General features: G+C 38.7%; 1 pseudogene; it reads right to left on the reverse strand.

The window, feature by feature from the left end:
* Window positions 1–19,552: 19,552 nt before the first annotated feature.
* On the reverse strand, window positions 19,553–23,190 carry LOC100726371 (hexokinase-1-like; annotated as a pseudogene).
* Window positions 23,191–23,709: the final 519 nt, after the last annotated feature.

A 23,709-nucleotide genomic window follows, 5' to 3' on the forward strand; every position in this document is an offset into this window, starting at 1 on the left:
TTTTACTTTTTTCCCCAATTTTCTTGTCCATGAAGTACAATATAAGTTTTAAATAATAAAATTTGCAACAATAGCATACATATCAACTACCTATGTGAAAATTTAGCATGATACTAGAATGAATGTATTGGGAAGAAACTTAACATTTTATTCAAAGATATGAAAGAAAATAAAGTAAGGAGGAAGTCCTTTTAGACAGAAAATGCCAATATGCCTTGAATATAAATCCAAGAAAATAGATCTATAGATTAATTATCTATCATTTTAAACCTAAATTGACATTTTATATAACAAGAAAGCTTCTTCTGGATCCAGAGAGACTTAAGGTCTAATTTCATATTCATTTTCTGCACAGAGATTAAAAAGGTCAGGAATGACAGAGATATTCACGGAAAACAAGAAAACACAAGGGAAGTTCATTCTTTCCTATTTCAAGAGTTTATGCAAGAACTCTCCAGCCTTCCAGCTCTGATCTGAGTGAGGAGCTTGAGCCAGAGATGTGGTTTTGCTAATCGATGTTTATTTCCCTTCTCCTCACTGCACTCTCATCCTCCTGGGGTGTCTTCATCACGTCCTAGCTCACTGACAGGTTAAAGTAACTATGATGTTGCTGGACCATACAGTTCCACATTGAGTGCCAAACCTGTGTTTCCATGTAAAATCTCAATGTATTACCTACATTGAGATTAATATTTGCCAAGATAGTTCAAATATATTATGACTAGAAGCACTTATAAGAGTTCTAGGCAAAGTAAAAATGATTTATTTGTCTAAAGTTGGAAAAAACTAGGGAAGTCACGTATAAAAATCTTAGCACATTTTCATTAGAGTAAAAGACTGAAGGAGTTTATCAAAACATTTTGACACTCTCATTTTAAATAACACAGAGAGTTACACTATCAAATCATACAGAGGAGAATCAGAGATATTACCACATGTCCATCTTTTATTAGAATTTTAAGATGGAACTATAGGGCGCAGGTGAAGATTAATACACACTCTGCTGCTTCCCACGTCTTTTCCTACCATATTAGAATGTGTCTGGCTTTGACTAAATCTATGAGGTCCTGAAGTAACACATAAGCATCAGGTATTTTATCAGAGAAGTAGAGGTGTGAGATTCACTTGAGCCCCAGAGTTCAAGACCTGCCCAGGTAAGAAATTAAGAATGAAGGAATGAAAGAAAGATGAGAGGAGAAGGAAAGCAAGGAAGATGGATGACAGATGGACAGACAGACAGAAAGATGGAGTGGGGGAGGAAGGGAATTTAGAATGGATCACCGGTGTAGCACACATAAAGATCATTGCCCGTGTCATATAGCAGTGATCCTCACATCCTTAAATCAGCTGTACAAATCCTCCATGCAATGATGGTGATCCCTCTCCACGCATGCTCATTCATTGGGCAAAGATGTCCATATTGCCCAGAGAGCACTGACAGATTTCTCATGTAAGGAATCCACCCTCTGTTTCCTCTATAACCACCAACCTTGAAGATCCTGCTAAGCTTTCCAGGGACATGAAGGACCTCATGGCTCACTGAGTCCCTGGGAATGATGGAGAGTGACACTGTTCTCCCAGACTTTGGTGATTCCTTTCATTGTTCTTGCTGTGTGTGCTGCATCACATTTCTCAGTTCAAAGCATTTAAACACGGTAGCACTGGCTGCTTCCCTGCAGCACCATGCATAATGTAACCACGGGATTCCCTGGCCATGGGCTTGTGATTGTTCTCAGCTATAAGTCAGTGTCTAGGTCTATAAAGCAAACAGGTGTCTTTTGCTTTAAACTATATTTGTGATTTTTCTAGGATTTTCACAATGAAAGCAGATAGCAAAACTGACTTACAATTCAGCAGCAACTTAGATTCTTCCAGAAAAATACTGTATTAAAGATTTGGGATTGATCTCTATTGCTGCTAGATTAGCTATTTACAAACATGATTAGCTCAATTTTATATGACAAGAAAGGTTCCATAGATTTGACCCATTGTGACATCTATCTCTGAGAGTTTGTCACTCTCAGCATGAACTCATGGTCCCAGTTACAGTGTATCTGGGTAACATCAGAAGGCAGAGACTTTGGTCTCTTAGTTGTCTGTGATTTTGCTCTGGTGAATGTTTTAACACATAACACAAATACCTTCCTATCTTGTGCCAAGATATATACATTTCTGTGTTTCTATCAATTACTTTCATTCTGCTGACCTCTCATTCTGTTCCTTAAGATTGATGAATAAACTGCCAGCCAATTTACTGCACCACCAAATTTCTGTACAATCTAACATTGGATACATCTTTAGAATCCTTCAGCTATAAATATTTTCCCTTGGCAACATCTCTCCAGAAGACTACCATATACAAACTGTCAAACACAAAGGTCTGGATATTTGCTATGCTTTCTACAGAGGCTACAGGACTCCCTGTAGAGACTCACAAAGAGAGTGCCAATTCTCTTGGGTGACACGGAGGTCTTGCACATCCTGCTAGTGCAGCTTATTTGGGCCCTTGCACTCCTTGGATTTGATGCTATTATAAGATTTCCAATATATCCAGTCTATATCATTGCAAACTATATAGGACAGAGATCGAGTGTGTTAGGAGAAAAGGTGATCACATGTATCTTTGCACTCTGTGAATATGAAGTATTTGTTCGCTACATAATTCTTTGTCATAAAAACTAATGTGTAGGAAAAATCAATATTCATATATAATATTATTTGTTATTAATATAGGTTCTTCACTCATGCATAAGCTGTGGGTCTCTATTACTTGACTTAGCCAACCATAAGTCAAACGTCATTTTCAAGGAGACATTTCAGTTAAGTAGATGCAAGCTTGCTGAATCCTGTGAACTAAAACACCTACACAGCAGATATCCTTAATGGTGGCACTGGCCTCTGCCATTCTACTCCAGGAGAAGATATTGGTATTGATTTACTTTCTTATAGATGGAAGGGGTCACTTTTGGTGACTTAATTGCTTTTGTTTTTAATGCTAGCATTACTACATGGGATGAGGTCTGTGTAAGGAGATTTGTCCAAATTCCAAATATATCAAGCTCAAGCACGCATCCGGGACAAAAGGAAGTGATAACCACCTGGGTGCAGAACTTAGGAAAGACAGTCTTTGGCCTGAGAAATTTTTATCTGGACTCCCAAGCCCTTTAACGTACAAAATGACACTGAAGATATTTTCAGGTCTCCAGATATGATTATCAATGTTTAATCTGGGACCAATGCTGATAAGAACTATTTAATTGAAAGAGAAGGATCACAACTCAGGCTACCTTAAGAAAAGGAAATTTACAATCTAGTAATCAAGCAATATAGGAACTCACATGTTTTATACAACAGCGTCCTGAGGGTAAAGACAGAACATTTGAATTTGATAATTTTGAAAAAAAAATAAAGAAAGGTGAATCTACAAATATGTAGGCAGAATTTAAGGACACTAGTAGAGTGTGGCAGAAGGAATTTCATATTCTGTGAAATCACCGATTAACATTGACCTTCATTGCGGTTAACATCAACAGTGACTCTTCGTGACCCAGGAGAGAAGGAATTAAGGAAAAACTAACCCACCCTCATGCTTCCCATCTAACGTCTTCTGCCCATAGCTTGCTTCACTGCAGGTAATTAAAATCGCTGAGGAGAAGGTCAGTGGTACAGGACACACAGGTCAGTCTCCTGTGCAGGGACAAAGGGAGGTGTGGAGATGGAGCAGGCATTGTTAGCTGGCAGAATCTGAACCCCCTCATTTTGAGGCGCTTTTAGATCCAGGAGTTCAATTGCTACAAGGATGCTTCAACTTCCTTTCTTATTTTCTTTCTGATTTCTTTTAAATGGTGATTAAAGCATGCAGGGATTTCCTCCTGGAGTCTGGATTAAAGTAATACGCACAGATTCCACTAGAATCTGCTCAGGGCTCATAACGCTAGAAAAACGTGAGCCCAGGCCCATCCTAGCTTCTAAGTATTTGAGACTAGTGTTAACTCTCACCTCAGCTCAGCTCAGTGTGAATACTGAGCATGGAGAGGAAGGCACTCACAGGGAAGGGAATTTTCATGGTGGCCTTTTTTTTTTTTTTTTTAATAAGAATAACAAAGCATACATACAGACATATAATCTTTCTACTTCTTCCTTCTCTCCTTTCCCCTATTCCAGTTGTTCTTTCCTTCTGAAACCTTCTTTCATTATCACAATAGCTTGTACATTTTGGATCATATATTTTTCACATGTCTTTTTTGGTACATGTATATCTGTCTCATATATATATATATATATATATATATATATATATATATATGATAGATAGCTATACTACTCATCTCTATTCCTTCATCCAAGGCAATTTCATTGCGTTTGCGTTTTCATTGTTTGATTGTTTGGTCATTTTTTTTTTTCATGCCTGAATCTTGTAACCTGAATAACTACTTCTAAGATAACAATGTGCAACATATTAATTAGTGTTAATTTCCTTCTATTTTTTGAAACTGTCTATCATTTTTATCTTTTTTTGTTTAGCTGTTCTAAAATAAAAAATGGAAATAGCAAAATATTTAAAAATAGGTTTGCAAAGTTAATTTTGGAGTCATGTTCAGATAAACTACAAAATTGAATAAAACAAAAATATACCTATTAGAATCACTTATCTGAATGGTTTTCTCCTATTGAATTACTGTGCTACAAAATGTTCTTTGGAGCACAACTTTAGAAATAACACATATGCATGTTTAAATGTGCTAGAGTGACAATGTCAGACAAATTGTATTTTACAAGCATATATAATATATGTGTATATATTAATTGTACAATCTATTAGTCATTCATATTAATATTATTTAAAAGTTATTAATTATTCTCTTTTTAATTGTAACACTTGAAAAATATATTAAAAGCAATATCTTATTTCTGTGTTTTAATTCTTAATGAGTGAGTCTTGTTTTATGTATTTATTTTGTGTTACTAAATATTACAATTAATTGTGAGCTTATGCCATTTACCTTGTAGATTTTATTGCATTTCACACTCTTTCAATATTGTCATGGTTTATGTTGGTGGCCCCAGGCCTCATGTGTTTTGTTTGCATTATGCATTTGTGATTGGTTCATTGTCTAGTGCTTGGATTGATGGTGTCAGTGCTACACCCACATAGGGGTGGAGCCAGGATGTGATGTAATGGCAGGAAGAATGTGTGTCTTTCTCTCTTGCTGGTTTCTGCCTTGCTGTTTGCAGCTGCCATGAACTGTGGCCCCATCACGCCACCCTGCCTTGGAGCCAACTGAATATGGACTAAAACCTCCAAAAACTGAAAGAAGTAAATCTTTCCTTTCCCAACTTTGGGTATCAGGTGTTTTGTCTCAGCTACAACTAAAAAGTAACTAAGACAAATATACTAATAATAACACACTTCTTTCCAAAGAAATGAAACACTTCCCATTCTTAAGTATCTTGTTTATTTAATCAGTCTGATTAATGTACCTGGTATTGAATAATTACTAATTGACTTTGTATTAGGAATTTTATAGAACAAAAATATTTTGCCTATTACCTATATAATTTTTTTTTTTCTCCTGTTGGGAGAAATTTGCCCCATAGAGTTCAGGCTGGCTTTGCAGACAGAGGGATACTCCTCCCAAGTGCTGGGATTACAGGTGTGTGTTACCATGCCTGTCTTGTCCACATGAATTTTACTATTCAGTTAAAGTATTGTGCATCCCCTGAGGTTCATGTGATTGTATTCAAGCCCAAGAGCATTGTTGGGCTTTATGCAATAGTTGACACTTCCAGTGCAATATTTCTCCTTTGTTGTTCTCCTTGGCATTGTGATAAAACAGACAAAATAGATAACCAAAGGCCAGCTCATTAACAGAGCACTTGCATGACATACAAAAGCCCAGAACTCAATCCCAGGACAAAAAAAAAAAAAGAGAGTTACAGAAAAAGTAAATATAACAACAACAACAACAACAACAAAATATATATATATATATATATACATATATATATATACATATATATATATATATAGTATATATATATATATATCATATATATATGATATATGTATAATATATATATATATATATATATCATATAGAGGTAAATTGGCAAACGTCAAATATAATTAAGATATTGACTTATACTTTATTCCTCCATTATTTCCTATACCATACTACCGTGAATCACTTGAAAGTTAGTGTATTCAGATAAGATTTCCAAGGAATATTTTCAAGGAATCTCTTATTCTAAAAGTGTGATTTAGGGTTAGAATTCAATGATTCAAATTTTAAAAATTCAGGTGTGGACTATTTCTACATCTGTCTATTTCCCTGTGATATATAACAATTGTCTCTATATGTCAGGCATATTTATTCTCTAGTGTGCTTGTGCATTCTTTGGATATGGTATATGAGGTAATTCCAAACTCTTTCTCCATTTCATCCACATAAACTTGTAAAATTATTAAGATTTTTAAATTTTTCATTATTTTTGTTATTTCTACACATTTATTTTCCATATGCATTAGAATACTTTAGAAACCTATATTTAATCCATATATATATCCTTTTAATATGATTTAATTTTTTGTTAAACTGAAATTTTATTGGGTTCATCTTCCACTGATTTTTTTTTTTTAATTTTCCTATTACTCTTGTCTTTTTTTCACTCTGAGTTCTTATATTTCTGGTTACACAGCAACTCTGCTCTGATTCATGGAACTGTGTTAAACCAGCTGGATCTGTTGGTATGCACCGGACATCCCAGCATTAAGGCCGACTCCAGAGTTAGCAGTCAGCTGGACAACATCTGACCCATACAGGCAGTCCTGTCTAAGAAAAACAAAGGTTTATTAAGTAATCAGTAACAAAACTGGACAGATGACAAACTTTTATGGGAAGCTGACTCCTCCAGGAATATGATTTATATTCTTACTCATTTAAATCTCTAATACAGTTCCATTTCACTTCACATTGCTGATGTCACTTCACATTGCTGATGTCCTATCTACTATTTCATAATTTTTCGAGACATGGATTTTTGTTAGTGTATTTGTTTGTTTGCAATGCTTCTCTATGTAGTTCAGGCAGGCTTTGAATTCACGATGTAGCCAAAGCTGGCCTAGATCTCCAGGTGATCCTCCTGCCTCAGCTTCCCAAGTGCTAGGATCACAGGTGTATGTCACCATGCCTGGCTTTATTTGATAAAATTATTTTTGTTTAAGATTTCTGCCTTAACACATGTATATGAAAACAATATGGAAAACAGTACAGAGGGTCTACAATTTTTGATGAGTTTTTTTTTATAAGACACTAAAACAGACTTAATGATTTAAAATATCTCTTCATGCACAAAAAATTTAAACTTTACATAAGGTTAAAGCATTTTATCTTAGATGACAAAATGAGATGTGTATATGATTCAAAAGAAAAGAAGCTATTTTGATGCAAGGTTATATTCAAGATTATTGACTATAAAAATGATCATTTTAATCATTTTGTTTTTACATTTTAAGTAAATATTGCTGAAATTATGTACACATTTTGTTTTTAAATATTTTTGAAATGTCTTTCAGATGCTTTCTAAGATGTGGAAGACATTTTCATTCAAATAAAATAACAAATTTTACCTGCTTTTAATATTTCTTAGACTACGAACCAGACTCTATTTCGATACATTAAGCAGCTTTCAGTGTTTTGAAAACACTGATCTGAATTATGTCTCCTGAAGAATGAGCTGTGTTTTATTATTTCAAAAAATAGTGTATTTGGAAGCCTGTATCACAGACACCTGGAAGTGATGGGGGGTCACGTGCAGTGAGCATGGCCAGGTTCTCTTACCAAGTTTTGTGGTATGAAGCAAAGTTCCTCACCCTTCTCAGTGTTCAGTCTCCTGTTCACCAGGGTAAGGTGCCCAGGACAGATACAGTGCACAGCACATGCACATGCAGGCTTCTGAAGGTCATTTCTCTGACCATCAGTGTGTTTGGTTTGGCTGACTGTGAGCCTCTAGTCTTGCCTTCATGCAGATGTGGACAATGAGATTCTAATTTCTACAGACAAAAGTCCTTATTCAGTAACAATTATGGTCTAACCTGGGCCAAGCCAAAGTGACCCCAGAAATTCCACCAGAAATGTGAAAGGAGATATGTATGCTTTCTTCTTTGGTCCCAAACAGATAAAGACATAACAGAGGGGGAATCTCTGTAGCAACTCTGGGTGCACAAGTCTGAGAATGAAAAGGGGAAAGGAGAAAAGCAGTAAAGGGGAAAGCAGTGTAAGGCATCACTCTGAATTTAGCAGAGGACGAAGCTTCTGTCTCTCTGGAAATTTCTATTACATGTGACAATATCCCGCCTTCTTTCGGTATAAAATAATTTGTGATGAGTGCCTGTCTCCGTATAACAAAATGTTGTGTAATCTAATATTGTAGAGAACTAGATCAAAATTTAGAAGACAAAACCCTAAAAATGTTTCTAGATTGAAAATTCATTTTTGAAAATAAATAATATCAAAACTCTTTTCAGAAAAAACATACTATTCATCAAATTTATTTTGCAGCTATTTCTTCTTTAGAAAAATAGGTTTTGAATGTTCATACGATAAAATCAGTGACCAAAATTATCTCATATTTGCACTTCAAATCTAGAATCTTAGAGTACCAAGTAAATATTATACAATTAAAATAAATTAAAATAAGTTTTAAAAACATGCAAATTGTGGGAAACCCTGCAATTGGCCATCATCTTATGTTAATAAGACAACAGGCATCTTAAGGTTAAGTTTCTCTTTAGCAGTTAAGTTTCCATCTCTCTAGCCTGTCACCTAGCCTGTCATATGTCCCTGGGGTTCAGCCTGTACAGCGATTATGCTAATTAGCCTGCCTTATGGGCCCATGCACAAGAGATTCGAATTACCCTATGATGGCCCCCAGACCCACTAGAACTTCTTACTGTTGCTAAGTTACCTGCTGACGTGTCATAACTCAGCCCCTTCCCCAGTAACCTATATATTCATTATTCTTTGTTTTAATAAACGAGACTTGATCAAAGCACTGTCTTGTCTCCATTCTTTGCATCGCTTGCCTCTTCCAATCCCCACTCCCTCCTAGAGTCTCTGGGGACTTACTCACAGGTCGGGACAGTAAGGTATCCCTTTTTTTGTTTACTACTTCATAATCTCACATACAAGGTCTTTCTGGCTTCAAAACCTTCAATTTTTTCCCTCTCCATACCTTCACATAAAGTATTACTTAATTTTCATCAAATCTATAAAGTGTACTCTTCTCCTAAGAGTGAACATTATTCTGTTTGCAAATATCACCATGATATTTTCCCTTATCTACTTTGAATTCTGCACAAACATCAATTTCCCAGTAAGATTTCCTGACTACTGAATTTAAGGCTCCAAAATTACCTGTAAATTTCATCTTTTTCCCCTTCATATTTTTTCTTTATAGATGTTCTAACAAATATTTTATTTAGTTATATCATCTCCATCTTTTGACCCTAGTTGCTGTGAGAATAACAGTGTCTTATGGCCTCAAGAGAAAGGTTTTTAAAGTAATTATTTTATTCATTAATGTGTATTCAGTATACAGAAAATAGCTTGCACATTTTAGAAATTGAAGTATTTGTTAATTAAAAATTAATGAAATTACTATTTAAAGAATGATTCCACAGAATTCACACAATTGTTGATAACCCCATGGTTGAAAGTTAATTGAATATTTTGCTAATTAGAAATAAAGTGATAAATGAATTCATGACATCCTCTGGCCATTGCAGTCAAAGACAGTATGATGCACAGGTGTGTGACGCAGTCTGTGCTATGAAGTAGCAGACTGACAATACCACCTACTGGACATCATCATCTTTTTTAATTTCCAGATGAGCTCAGGCCTTCTATCCTTAGAAGTGCACTCCCAGTGACCAATTAACTCTTTAATCTAAAACCAGTCACCTTCCCCTGCTTTTGGAACATCTCTCCCGTGACTGCTGATCCCATCCTTGCTTGGTCATCCACGGTGCAGAAACAACATGGAAGCAGGTGAGGGTCTCGCCTCCTGTGGTTCCTCTCCACCACAGTCTTCAGGACTTGGAAGGTGCTGGGTGTGCGGCACAAGGTAGCAGTCCACCTTCATAGCCAGCATCTCAGGGGTCCCTTGCACTGCAGCAGGTGGCTTCCTGCTCTCACCTGTCAGCCACTGACACACCCATGAATTCTACAGTCTGTGGGCACCAGCTAACCAAACATACTCTGATTCTGGGGGGGTGGAATATTCCCCTTCTCACTTCTCATGGCAATATGGGGTCATTCTGACTTTAGACAGGACACTGTATGGCAAAAAATATGCACCAAACACTTTAGTTTATATGTGAGGAACAGTTTATTCTTAGGCCAACTTTAATTTTTTTCATCTGAAAAATTAAATGGAATCAATGACCCCTTATTTTCAAGTTTTTTTTAAGCATGACGAAATAAGACATGGGAGTCTTATTTGCAGCTGTAAGCCCGTTTTAATGAACCCTACTGAAGTAAAGTTCCTGGTTTGTTCTGGAAGAAATCAAGGAATCCAGTGGCCTATTTCATGAGCCCTCTCTCAGTAATAAAGTACACAATCTAAAATGTGTCAAACAACTGCAGAGAAATTCTGTGTGGTGCAGAAATTGTGTCCATCAAAGGAGATCACAGCAGTCATGCATCTCATTTTCCCAGCTCTGAAAGACTGTAGTTTTTGTCTTCCTGCCCTGACCCAACAAGTTATGGCCTACTGCTTCTCCTGTGGTTCTCAGGACACACTGAAGCCTATTAGTTTTCATTTATTGTAACTTACTATATAATCTGTAGTCTTTATAATCTGAAGTTATAAAGTAGAGCTTCAAAATAATTTTGCCTGCAGTAGCATACACACAGACACACAGACACACAGCCTCATTCTCTCTCTCTCTCTCTCTCTCTCTCTCTCTCTCTCTCTCTCTCTCTCTGAGATTAATCAAAATGTATAGACAAAAATTTATTTTATTAGGGCTAGGAGGTCAAACCTTGTGCCGTGTGTGTATGCTAGACAAACTGCCTATTATAGTAGCTAGTAGTCTGTCAACAGATTTCTATTACTAGTGAGGAAAATTTAATGTGTGCTAATTGTTACAAAACTTCATTAATGGTCCTTGTTCCTGGAAATCCTGTCAGGCTCATGGACTACTTGACAGCTGCAGATTATAAGGTATTCCTTTCGCACATGCATTTCCTCCAGAGATCACATCTTCTTTAAAAACTTTATCAGCGGTCCATGAGGATGAGAGAGCACCTAGGTCGCATACCGAAATAAAGCAACCCATTGAAATTTTCTTTTCTTTCTTTTTTTTTTTTTTTTTTTTTTTTGTATTTGTATTTTTACCGGTACCAGGGATCGAACTCATGACTGCCTGCTTGCAAGGCAGGTGCTTATGCCACTGAGCTAAATCCCCAGCCCCCGAAATTTTCTATGGTGAGGGATTGCATCTGCAGGCTAGGACAAATATTCTATATGATTCACAGTGTTTCATACTTCAAAACAAAGAACTGTGGGGAACAAGTGGGACAATCTGTCCAGAATTTGAATTTCCTATGTAATTCCAGGTGCAGAAGAAGCTTTCACACTTAGGAAGCTATGGAACCTTTCTAAGTAACTTCTATTTCCCTGTAAGTGAATAGGGCCAGTCCCCTCCTTTGGGGACTGAGGTAAGTGCAGAGGAAGTGAGAGGGAACCTGAAGGCATTCAGTGTGCACAACCTATTTGTGGTACTGGTACTGTGATTGTTACTGCTATGATTATACCCAGGTGGAGCTTGCTCCTCTCTCAACTCTGCACATAGAAAGTTATTGAACATATTATGTGACAGGGCACACTGTATTTTCCTGCTCTTTGGCAACACATCTTCTGGCTTGGTGTCCTCAGATGGCTTCCTCTAACTGTGGTTCTCTGCACCCAGAATGGTGAGAAAGGGGGACCTACATCAATTCCCCATTTATCATCAGTAACCTGGTGATTTCTGTGCTTTTCCCTGCTGTGTGGTCCTGCCAGTGAGGGAAGAAGTGGACCTCAAGAGAGTGTGATTGCTTAGAGTCAAAGTAATAAAGGCACACAACACCCTTGAACAACATAAATCCTTACCATCACTGTGCTCTACCTAGAATGAATAGCTCCAGATTACTGCAGGAAGCCTGGGGAGGGGCTCAAGTATTGAGGAGATCTTCGGTGGTTTATAGAATGCAGGTGGGAATTATTTCACTAGCTGTCCTTTTATCCCCATAGAAGGTTAAAATTATGACTTCTGTTTAAAACCAGATGACATTAATTCACAATAAAATCATTTTCCCATCTGTAGTTACAAAAGAATTGGTTATACAAAGTTTTTGCAAGAAATGACTGTTATTCCTAACAAATTATCCCATATATTTTAATGCACCATTTAAAATAATTGTCCATCTTTCTACTGACTTACATCTAAGGCATCATTTTTAGCTTTAAAATATTTTATAGAGCATCCTTGAACTACTAAATTTGCATTTTTGGGTCATTTCTCATCCTTTGTGTAAAACAATAGCAATTAAAAATCCTCGGTGTGACATGATAGTCAAGTTTATAAGCTCTTCTGTAATTTCCAGGTCAATTTTCAAGTAAAATTACCATTTTAATAAATTTTCTTTTCAGTTATAAATTTTATTTTGTGTAGAATTTAAGGAAAATAAAACATTAGTGCAAATAAGAAACGCCATATTGTATTAAATAGAAAAGAAAACCTTAAATAAGATGTTTCACTTTCAAATCTCTATCATGGCATTTCTAATAGACTGGTGTGCCCATGAGAAACACTCAAGTCTCTGTATTTCAGACTTGATGAAAAACAAAATAGTATCACCAATAGTATGTATTGCACAGGTAATTATATAGTAGCATAACACAGTTTCATTCCTATGTAATTGTTTCTGTCATATTGCTGTCATACCTTGCAGTTACCTTGCAGAGGGGGCCTGCATTTTCTATATACACAAACATACACATTCATTTATCAAACATGCATTGATTTATGCCATTTTTATGAACCACTGTGTGTTATAAAATAATGCTATATAAACTATTAATATCATAATATCTGAGACTTTCTATGAAGAGTCTCAGGTGAAATCTTAAATTACTATAGGAACAAATACTAGAAGTAAAGTGCCGTTTTGAGGGGAAGCCCAAGCAGAAGCATCAAGCATCACAGGTAGAGTTGTTTGCACTGAAGACAGAGAAATGATGTAAAACAAGGCATGGAAGTTAAAATATTTCTGTAATTAACCCAACACACATTGATGAGTCCTTGTTCTGGCCAGGACAATTAGCATTAGCAGGTAAGAGAGAGAGAAGGAGAGACAGGGTGCTAAACCTTGGCAATTATGGTAAACTGAACTACATCTAGAATCCATAGGAATGGATGATTTTATCATAGTACATTTAAATACATATAATTACCAGTAAAATTGACAGTTTCCCAAAGAGCCAGGATCACTTGTATAGGACTAATGATGATTCGTGCCATCCTACCAGGAATATAGCGAAACCAGGCTGCTGACATACTGAAAAAGGCAATAATAAAATCAAATGAGTGGCAGGGGAAGGAAAGTGTGACCATATAATTCAACAGTGTGTCTTGCTAGATTTGGAGACTCAGAGTAGCTACATGTCTGTTATTATGACTATTACACACTTTAATGCATTTCCCTGCAAGCTTACATGAGAAGCACCTCGGCTTCTTACCTGTTACACTTGAAATCCCAGTTGTCAGTGTGTAAAATCGTATCTCTGCACTGAAGCTGTGTTTGCTGCTGGAGTTTGTCTTTCCTGTTTTAGCTAATGGTGGCTATGGGTTTCTTCTTCTCAGTAAAGTACATGGGTGGAATGTAAGTGGGAAAACACATTGGCTACGCCAGCTATTCCACAATTACACTGCATAATTATCGACCCGCTCTCTTCCACTTGCTCCAATCTCTATTACCTGCATTATCTTGGCTTCAAACCCTCAGATTCATGCAGTCAGTGGAAGAGATTGATGGGGTATCAGAAAATACAGAGTGAAGGTGGGGTCATGTTTTGCACTCTCCAGTCTTCCCTTCATGTAAAGCTGTAGGGTTAGGGTTAGGGTTAGGGTTAGGGTTAGGGTTAGGGTTAGGGTTAGGTTTCCACCCTTCCTTTTTTGGCTCCATAATGCTTCTAGTGCTTCTGTCTTTCATATCTGGGTGTGCTAGCAGGTCTTGCTTACACTACTTCTCTCTCCTGGTTAGTCATTTGTTCTAGTATACGCAGTCTTGTGTGTACCTCTGTAAGTTTTTACATCTGCTAGGATCTTGAAGCCTTTAGCAGTCACTTAATACACACCTCCTCACAGACCTTCTACTTCCTAAAATTACCTCCTTCAATGCTGATCATTTCTACCCCCATTTTATTTTGCCTGTTTTATGGGTGAGATTTTACATAACAGATTTTAATGTGAATCATCACAACAGAGAAAAGATTCATTGAAGCATGTTGCTAAATATTTAACTGACAAAACGAAAATGAAGTCAGAAAATGCATCACCATGGATAGTAATATGTAGACAGTACATATTATATCCCTTAGCCTTGTGAATAGATCAGCTTCCACAGTGATTTTTCCCTCTGAAACAGTGTTTGCATGATTACTGTATGAGATTGCTGAGCTTCTATGATTTCCTGGAGTGTGTAAACTAATGATTTGCGTGGAAGGATCTTAATAACCATTCAGTATGGTTTCCTCATTTGACTGACTCAGAGGACAGTGCCAAGGATGTAAGAGCAAAGTTAGCCAAAATTCCACAGTGTATGAATAGCAAAGCCCAGTATGGCTCTTCGACACCACCCTGAGGGGTGCCAATGAAGGCACCAAAGGGAGACAAAGCACATGGCTCATGCCTATAATCACCTCTCTGATGAAAGTATCCTATACATTCATAGCATATGCAAACATTATATAGGTATATGTAAATGAATGAGCCCATATATATATGCTATAAAGTCTAGTTGGAAGTTCACTGGGCTAAGATGACTCCAGCAACTTGGAAACCAAAGTTGAATGTAAACAGTAAAAGGAAACCTCAGCTTCAGTGTTCATATCACTAACTCATCTCTGTGTGGGGATCTGTAATTTATGCAATGAAATATGTATCATTAGTTTTCTTTTAGTGATCTCTTTATAAAATGTGCTCTCCAGCCATCTCATACCTGCCCAGCACTCCACCCTCAGGCCCCAGCAGCATGCTAACATCTCACCTGTGACATCTCACCCGTCTGATTCATTCCTCACTAAAGGCTCCAAATAACTTTCAGACACAGGTGTGGGATGTGGAATTGAAAAGTATAGTGTACATTTAATTTTAAAGCAGGCTGTCATGAGAGACAAACTGTCACTAAGCTCCTTCAAAGCATCCTCTTGTATCAAAAACATTTATCCCATTGTTCCAGCTGTTTTTTGATGCAGTTCTGAGAATTGTTCTTCATGTCTCCAATCATGCTGTCTTTCATACCTACCTAAACATCCCAAACTGATCCCTAACTTTTACCTTCTGTGGTCACCAAGGCTCTGTAGAACAGCAGGAAGTCACAGGGTGCCAGGCACTGAGATTAAGTGTGTCAGGGCACCCCCTAATGTTTCTGGAGCCTGCCTGTCCCTTGAGTTGGCAGTATTCACCCTATCTTTTTATTACACCCTTTAAGGCAGGATAGAAGACATACAGAATTGTCTCAGAAAGTGACAAGGACAACAGAATAAGGGTCTTTTATTGAAATATACTTTTTAAAATGTAAACACTCAAGAGTTTTCAATCCCATTGCATCTGAATAGAAAGATGGAACCATACATATACCACACATTACCTCAAACACTACCAGGCTGGAGGGTCCCTGCATAGCCTCCAGGTCACTATGACCTTGGAGGAACTTCACAGCATTGTCTTCCTGCAGATTGGGCTTCCCGTGGGTGCCTTTACTCTCCCTTGCTCCCTGTACCATTCCACCAGGGGAAGCTAGGCATTGATTTTACCCTAAGTGTCTGTGTTTATTCCTTACAAAACAAAGTTCACAAACTGCTCGAAAAGGTCTTTCAGAACTATTGAAAAGTAAGATTCACTTTGTTTTCTGAGGTGACTTCTTCTTTACTCTTGGTGCAGAGATATGGATCTCTGTGCAATAGATTCAGACATGGCAGCCATCTAAGAATGCTGTGTTAGGAAAAAGAAATTTTCTTAAATCAGTTTCACTCAACCAAATTAGTTTACATGTGTTTGTATTCCACTCAGTAACATTCTGCTCAACTAAGACCTTTACTTCATATGAAAAATTTATAAATATAATTCTCAAGGCTTCTATATCGCTCCAAAATTTTTATTTTGATGTTCCCAAGAATAACATAGAAAGAAAATAACTTGGTCATGGGGCAGAGACTTTAATGTTAAAATTATCATCTCAGGAAAAAGGAGCAGGAGAAGCCTCCTTCCCCTGAAGCCAGCAGATGTCCATGGAGGTGGAGCTGCCGGGACCTTGAGTTTGGACCTCTCAACCTAGAGAACCAGGAGGCAGCAATTTATACTGTAGCAATTTATATATCTTTATAAGATATCCAGTTAAGGGTATTTTCTTGTAGTATACAAAATGTACTAAAATGCTGATTAAAGAAGAAAAAAGCCAGAAGGACTATTTTTCAAGGAATCATGTCTTCTCATAGAGAACTAGATGACATGAATCCACCCTTAGCTTGTCTGTAGTAATATACAATGTGTTTTGTTTTGCAGTATCTGAAAAATATTAATTATATATTGATCAATACTATTTTATCATATTCTAATTGCGCTTGCAGTTTTTGAAAGGTTTCAAAATGAACTTTCAGTACACATTGTTAATATGTCAGAATTTTTATTTGATGCTTACAAAAGTTTTATTTATTTTTTTTGTTTGTAGAAGATGACTAAATGTAGTTCATACTAATCTACTACCCAAAGTAGAAATTCAAAACAAGAGGAAAAAAGTAAGTATTGTAATCCAGTGTGAACAAAGCTTCTACAAGTATGCCTTCAATTGTCTTAAAAGTTTTGCAGGTACTTTGGCCTATCAGTCTGCTTTTAATTAGCTCTCTTAGGTCTTGTAATATAAATAAGTGAATCTGATGCTGGAAATATAAAAATGGGTGGAGGGAAGTGGTGCAAAGAAGGGAACTTAAATGTGTTGTGTACATGTACCAATCACTTATAGCGAATATAATTACTGAAAAACATGGACTAACAAAAGCAAAAAAGATGAAGGAGGAGGAGGAAGAGGAGGATGAGGAAGAAGAGAGGAAGTTCAAAATAAAAAGTCAAAATGAAAATATCTAAATAATTATGGTAAAATTGAAGCTGATAAAAATAATGCTTATTTTTGTGACATATTGATTTTAAACCACTAAGGAATGTATGGATTTGTTTATATATTACTCATGCACTCACAGTCTTGCATAATAAAAAAGCAAATCATGAATTTAAATCTATCTCTAATGATAAAATCTCACAAAATCATTTGCACATAAGTACAAAGATAACCCAGATAAAATATAGATAAATCACATGAATGAACATTTCTTCAAAAAGAAATTAAAAATCCTAAAAGAACTAAATGAAAAGATGCTAACACCATTTATCCCCATGGAAATGCAAATCAAAATCACAGTGAGGTTTCTCCATACATATATTAGGGCTATCATTCAATTAAAAATCATATCATAGACAAACACCTGTGGGCAGGGGAAGGAGAGCAAAGGGTTCAGGTTACATAGACAACAATGTGGAAGCCTCATGAGAAGAGAACTGAGGGAGGACCCATTGGAGCACACTTCCACGTATTTACCCAAACTTACGGACACTGTCCCTTTGTTATGGCATTGTTTATGACAGCCAAAATAATGGATTGACTTCAGTATTCACTGATGGATGAATGAATGCATACACTATGCTGTATATGTACCACAAGTATGATTTGGTTCTAAACAAGGAGGAAACTTGCCAATACAGATTTACCCAGAGGATGGAAGCTAAGTGAAGAAGTGAGTCACAGAGAGGAAGAAAGTTCAAGGCTCTGCTTGCACGAGGTTAGTAGCATAATCAAATCTACAGATATAGAAAGTGGAATGGTTGTGCCCACAGAATGTGAGCTGGAAAAAATGGAAAGTTGCCTTTTTATTTTTAATTTTTTTTTATTTAAAGAGAAAACATAAAAACAGCAAAAAAGTTAGGAATAATGTAACATTTCAAAAAATAACAGTAAAAAATCACTAGTTGATAGATTACATATTGTTATCATAGAAGAAGCTGTTCAATTTACAAAATCAAAGCACAGATCTTTCCTCCGCTCCTGAGCAGCTTTCCACCACACATTCTTTTCAGATTCCCCATTAGCCTATTATAGGTGTTCCCTTGCCCCAGTTTCATGTGCACTTGAGGTCTTCAGAGAGGAAATGACTGCGCGTGCACCTCCAGCAAGAACCACCTAGTTAATGAGAAAAGCAGCCACCCAGATTTGAATTGGAGGATCCAGAGATCCCACCCACAGGCAGGAACTTCATTGGTCAGCTGAGTGGTGGCCATGAAGGTCTGCCAGTTGCTGGTGGCATCTGTGCTGATGAGCTCAATAAATATTTTGGAAAAAGTAATAATCTAAGAAAATTGAAGCTTCACTTTCTTTTTTTTTTTTTTTTTTTTTTTTCCACGTTCTTGAATCAGTACAAAGTTTATTAGGTCATACAACATGGCTCACAAAAGCCATAGGAATTCCAGTGACGCGTTGTGGTGTCTTGGCTCCTTCTACCCAAATGGAGACAAGACACCTCCCCGCAGGACTGCCCACCTCCCCCCACAAGACACACAGACTGAAAGACTGTCACAACGTGGCTAGGACTGATTTCACAGACACACAGTTTAGGGGCACTGGCCCACCCTGACAGGATGCCAGGCCAAGGTGGGTGCTAGGACAGGGGGAAGCAGTGATGCTATGTCCAAACTTGCTCTACAGGCCATGCCCACGGGAGCATTGTCTGGCAGTGTCTGCTGGTGATAATACACTTCACCCAGGTAGGCGACACCAAGGACTGCCTTTGGTGGCCCCAAGGCCTGTCTGGTGGTGTAACTTTTCATCTGAGCCAACAGACATCCTGGCTGATGGGCACCAGCGGTAGAAATGGATGATGGCACTACACTTCACATGTGGGGAACGCACGACCGGGCTGAAATCAAATCATGCAGAGTGGCGGGGCAGGTGAGGGTTCCAGGTGAGAGATTATCCACAGCACACACTCCACGTTGTACTCCACCTTATACACCATTAGCTGGATTCTCTTTTCCTCCCTGTTGCAGTGTGGCGGGCTCTGGCGCTGGGGGTGTTCCCAGCATGGCTCGCTGGAAGGAAGAGAGGGTTGTCGCTTTTGGAGAGAGGTGCTGGAAAGACTATGGGCTGGGGGTTCTATGCTCTTAACTGCTGCCTTCTTCTCAGAGCCGAACGCCCACAGCTGTGATGAGGGCAGCCCCTTTGCCACTATCGTCTTCAGACAAGAGGAAAGATACCTTACATTTTGGTGCCAGTTCCTTCAGTTTGGTGCATGATTTTGGAGAAGCGTGGGTGAAGCTTGTAGAGCGTCCCATCCACCCCCACAGTCACATTCAGATGGTTTGGCCCTCTGTTCTCCCAGATCTTGTTCACCACTGCAGGCAGGCACGCGCCACACAGCTGCGCAGCCCTCCGGGACACCACTCCGCACCGTCTTGACTAGGATACTGTCCTCACACTTGCTGTTCAGACCCAGCTGCTGCAGGATGGCCTGGGCCTGGAGCAGCGCTAATAGGTCACTTTTTTTTTTTTTTTTTTTTTTTTGGAAAACAAAACAAAACAAAACAAAGTGGTGTAAGGGTACAAGTAATACAAAACTACAAAAAAAAAAAAAAAAAAAAAGTAAGAAATCACCAGTTAATAGATTATACATTATCATCTTAGAGATAGTTGCTCAAGTCACAGTATCAAAGCATACAAAGTGGACATTCAAACAGTGAGACTGCAGTTGTGTTCAGTGATCCAACCAAAACATTAATATGGTCATCTATTTAACACACCTAAACACACTTGCAGTTGTATCCTTTAGGGCACTTTTTTTCGCTCTCTTTTTTACAACAAAATTTCCACATTTTGGGTTTTATTACTCCTTAGTTCTTATTACTTTTTTTTTTTTTTTTTTTTTTTTTTTTTTTTTTTTGGGACGAGAATACAGTCAAATATGGCAAAACAAAGCTGTCAGTAAAAACCAAGGATAGATATAGAACATGATGTAAAAAGAGAGTACAAGGTTACCACAATGCCTCTTGCTTCCTTAAAAAGAATTGTCTATCTCATTAGGTATTATAAAGTTCAACAAAGCAGTAGAGAACAAGACCAATAAAACCTAAACATTGTAAACATTACAGGACTTCCAAAGGAGATAATAGTCAAACCAGAATGGGCATCACAGTGAATCTTATTGCCTTCAAAGTAGTTGCCTATACCCTCAAACTTGATACTATCATACAGAATGGAACAGAGTCTAATCAGTCAAAATAAGATAGTGGGAGTATTACAGGACTTCAAATCAAGTTAATAGGAAATCAAAAAAGTTACTATAATATATCCTGCTTTTTTTATTTTCCCCTTAATTAAAAAAATCATAAAAATAACTATTTTTTAATGAATAAGGGAGAGATTGAGATAAAAGAGGACATAACAACATAACAAGACCAGTCACTTTCAATCTGAGAGAGAAACTTGGTCTCAAAAATGCCATGGGTCTTGAGGTTATCAGAGATCTGCCCTCTGAAGATGAAGCCCATCTTGGTGAAGTAGATGAGGATGTTGTGGATGACTTCCCCCAGGTACATGCCGCTGATAACCCCTTCCCTTCTTTCCCCGAGTTTAGAGAACATTTGTCCACCAATCTGTCATACTCCATTCTGATATAATCCAGACACCCATTTAAGGCCCCCCACTCCATGTTGATACACATCTGCCCCTCGTTTCCTTCCAGCATCTCCACGTTCTTCATCTCCTCCATGTAGCAGGCATTGCAGCCAGTCCCTACAATGAGGCGGACCTCACAGCTGGGTTCTTCATAAGCGCAGGTCGTCATGGTGCCCACTGTGTCACTGACCACTGTGAATTGACCATGTCCAGGTCAAATTCCTCTCTCCTTTTTATTGCATCCCTCAGCAAAGTGGCTAAGTCGTGACCCACGCACTCAGTTGCCTTACAGCCCTTCGTCCAGGTGACCAGGACTCCCGAATCCAGGCTGGCCTGCTTGCGCGGAAAGGAGTTGGTGAATCCCAGAGGCATCCAGGGGCCTTTGATCCCCATGTAGTCCAGGAAGTCAGGGACGCAGGCCAGACGTGGTCAAACAGCTCTTCTCCTGTGCCCTGAATAATTTCAATGGGAATGGTGTAGATCTTGTTATGCATTCCACTGTTCTCTTTTTCCCCCTGAGTATTTTCACCAGAAGAACACAGAAATTCGTTCCTCCAAGATCCAAGGCCAAGAAGTCACCATTCTCAGTCCCGTTTGGTGTGCTCCGGACAAAGGAGGGCAGCATCTTGACCACTGCCTTGTCGTGGGTCTGCCTTTTCAGCCCTGCCTCCATCTCTGTTCACATCCTCCTCTTCACCTCAATCAGCATCTCCTTGGTGAGACGGAAGTTAGCCAGGGTATTCTCTATCTGCCAGTGCTGCTCAGACAGGTGGTAAGCCACAGTGGTCACCATGGCAGCCCCCTTGCCACTGCCAATCTCCGAGAGGAGGAATTGCATATCAGAGTCAGGCACCAGGAATCTCAGGGTCTTGTAAGCACCGGAAATACTGTGGGTATGTCCTGTAATGAGAGCCATCAACACCAACTATGGTCCTCAGCCTGGGTGTGCCCTTGTTATCACGAAAGTGGTTAAAGATGACACCCAATGTAGCAGGCACCAAGTTGGCTGAGTGAAAGGAGACAATGGTGCATACATGCTGGACTGAAATACAGTCATCATGAGAAGGTTCCACTCCCAGTCGGGTCAGGATTTGTTTGGCATTATGGAGGCCCTCCTTGCTCTTTTCAGTAGCTCACAGGTCACTGGTATCAAAAGTTCTTCTGTTGAGCAGCTCTGGGGTAATCCATCCTTCAAACAGGAAGCCTTCCTTGGCCATCTTGACCAGAATCAGTTGCACCAGCTCTCCCAGGTACATGCTGCTGACCATCTTCTCAAAGAGATGTTTGCCAGGATTGAGAGATCCCCTATCTCTCTGTCAAACTCAGTCCGGATGTCTTCTAAGGTCCCATTGTCCCCAAAGTCCCCTGCTCCGTGTTGATGCACATCCTCCCCTCATCTCCTTCCACCATATCAATGTGCCTCAGCTCCTCCATGTAGCAAGCCTTGGTGCAGGTGACAATGATCAGACCAACTTCACAGCGCTGGTCATCGTAGCCACAGGTCATCATTGTCGCTATGGTGTCGTTCACCACAGCTACAATGTTGGCATCTTAGTCCCCTTGCCTCTTGATGGCTTTGTTTAGCAGCTTTACCACATCTGTTCTTTCCACATCACTGGCTTTGAACTGTTTCGTCCAGGTGATCAGCATAGCCTCTTCTATTTTGGATTGCCAGCAAAGGAAGGAGAAGGTGATGCCCACAGGCAGGTTCTTGACTTTGATCTCCCTTTTGTCCATGAACTCCCCCAGGCACTCAGCAACAAGATCGAAAGGCTAGCTTACACTGCCATGCAGAATGCTCTCCAGGATGGCATAAGCCTCTCGGACTCCATATGAACATTCTGCTTCTTCTCGTGATTCACTTGCACCCACAGAATTTGAAAGCAAGACTCACCAAGATCCAGGGAAATGAAATCTCCCTTTTCTGAGACATCAGCAATGGACATCACAAAGGTTGGCAACATCTTGACCGTAGCTGTCAGGTTATAATCATGGGAAAGACCATTCCTCATCTCCTCCTTGAAGTGAGCAACAGAGTTTAATCAGAGAGCCACATGGCATAGAGATACTTGTCAATCTTTTTGACTTGATCATTCTTCGGCTCGGTGAAGTAATAGGCCAGGAGCTGCATGGCAATCATGCTGGTGGTTGGGGGTAAGGGGTGGCGGGAGTGCCAAAGCTTCACTTTCTTTAAGACAAGAAACAAGAAAAATGAGAAAAATATTTAGAAGAATAGAAAATACAATGGACAACATAGAGACTTTCCTTTTTATGTAACAAAAACACAGATTAAAAAGCACGTTGAGGCACCTGGGAATTCCAGCCAATTGCATGCCTGGGGCTGGTCTAGATGTGGGCCTCTCCTGTGATTCTGCCTTCTGCACAGACCACTTGTGGCATCTGGGAACTCCAGACAGAGGCCCCACCCTTTCTCCCAGAGCCTTGGACCACATTGGATTAACTTTTCTAGCTTGAGGGGATATTCAGTGGATAACTCACCCAAATGGAAGATTTCAGCAGGCTCCAGTCAGTTGGGTAAGTATGCTGCTAAAATAGAGTGCACAGTGGGTAAATAGGCCAGTAGTAAAGCTCTCTCCAACTAACTCTAAGACCGTGCACAATGAAAACATTAGGAAGAGTGAAGACTGTGCCAATAAGGAGTCCC

Source organism: Cavia porcellus, unplaced genomic scaffold (assembly GCF_034190915.1).
Source record: "Cavia porcellus strain 051 isolate PalLab524CR breed Dunkin Hartley unplaced genomic scaffold, mCavPor4.1 scaffold_9, whole genome shotgun sequence".
NCBI classification, from domain to species: domain Eukaryota; kingdom Metazoa; phylum Chordata; class Mammalia; order Rodentia; family Caviidae; genus Cavia; species Cavia porcellus.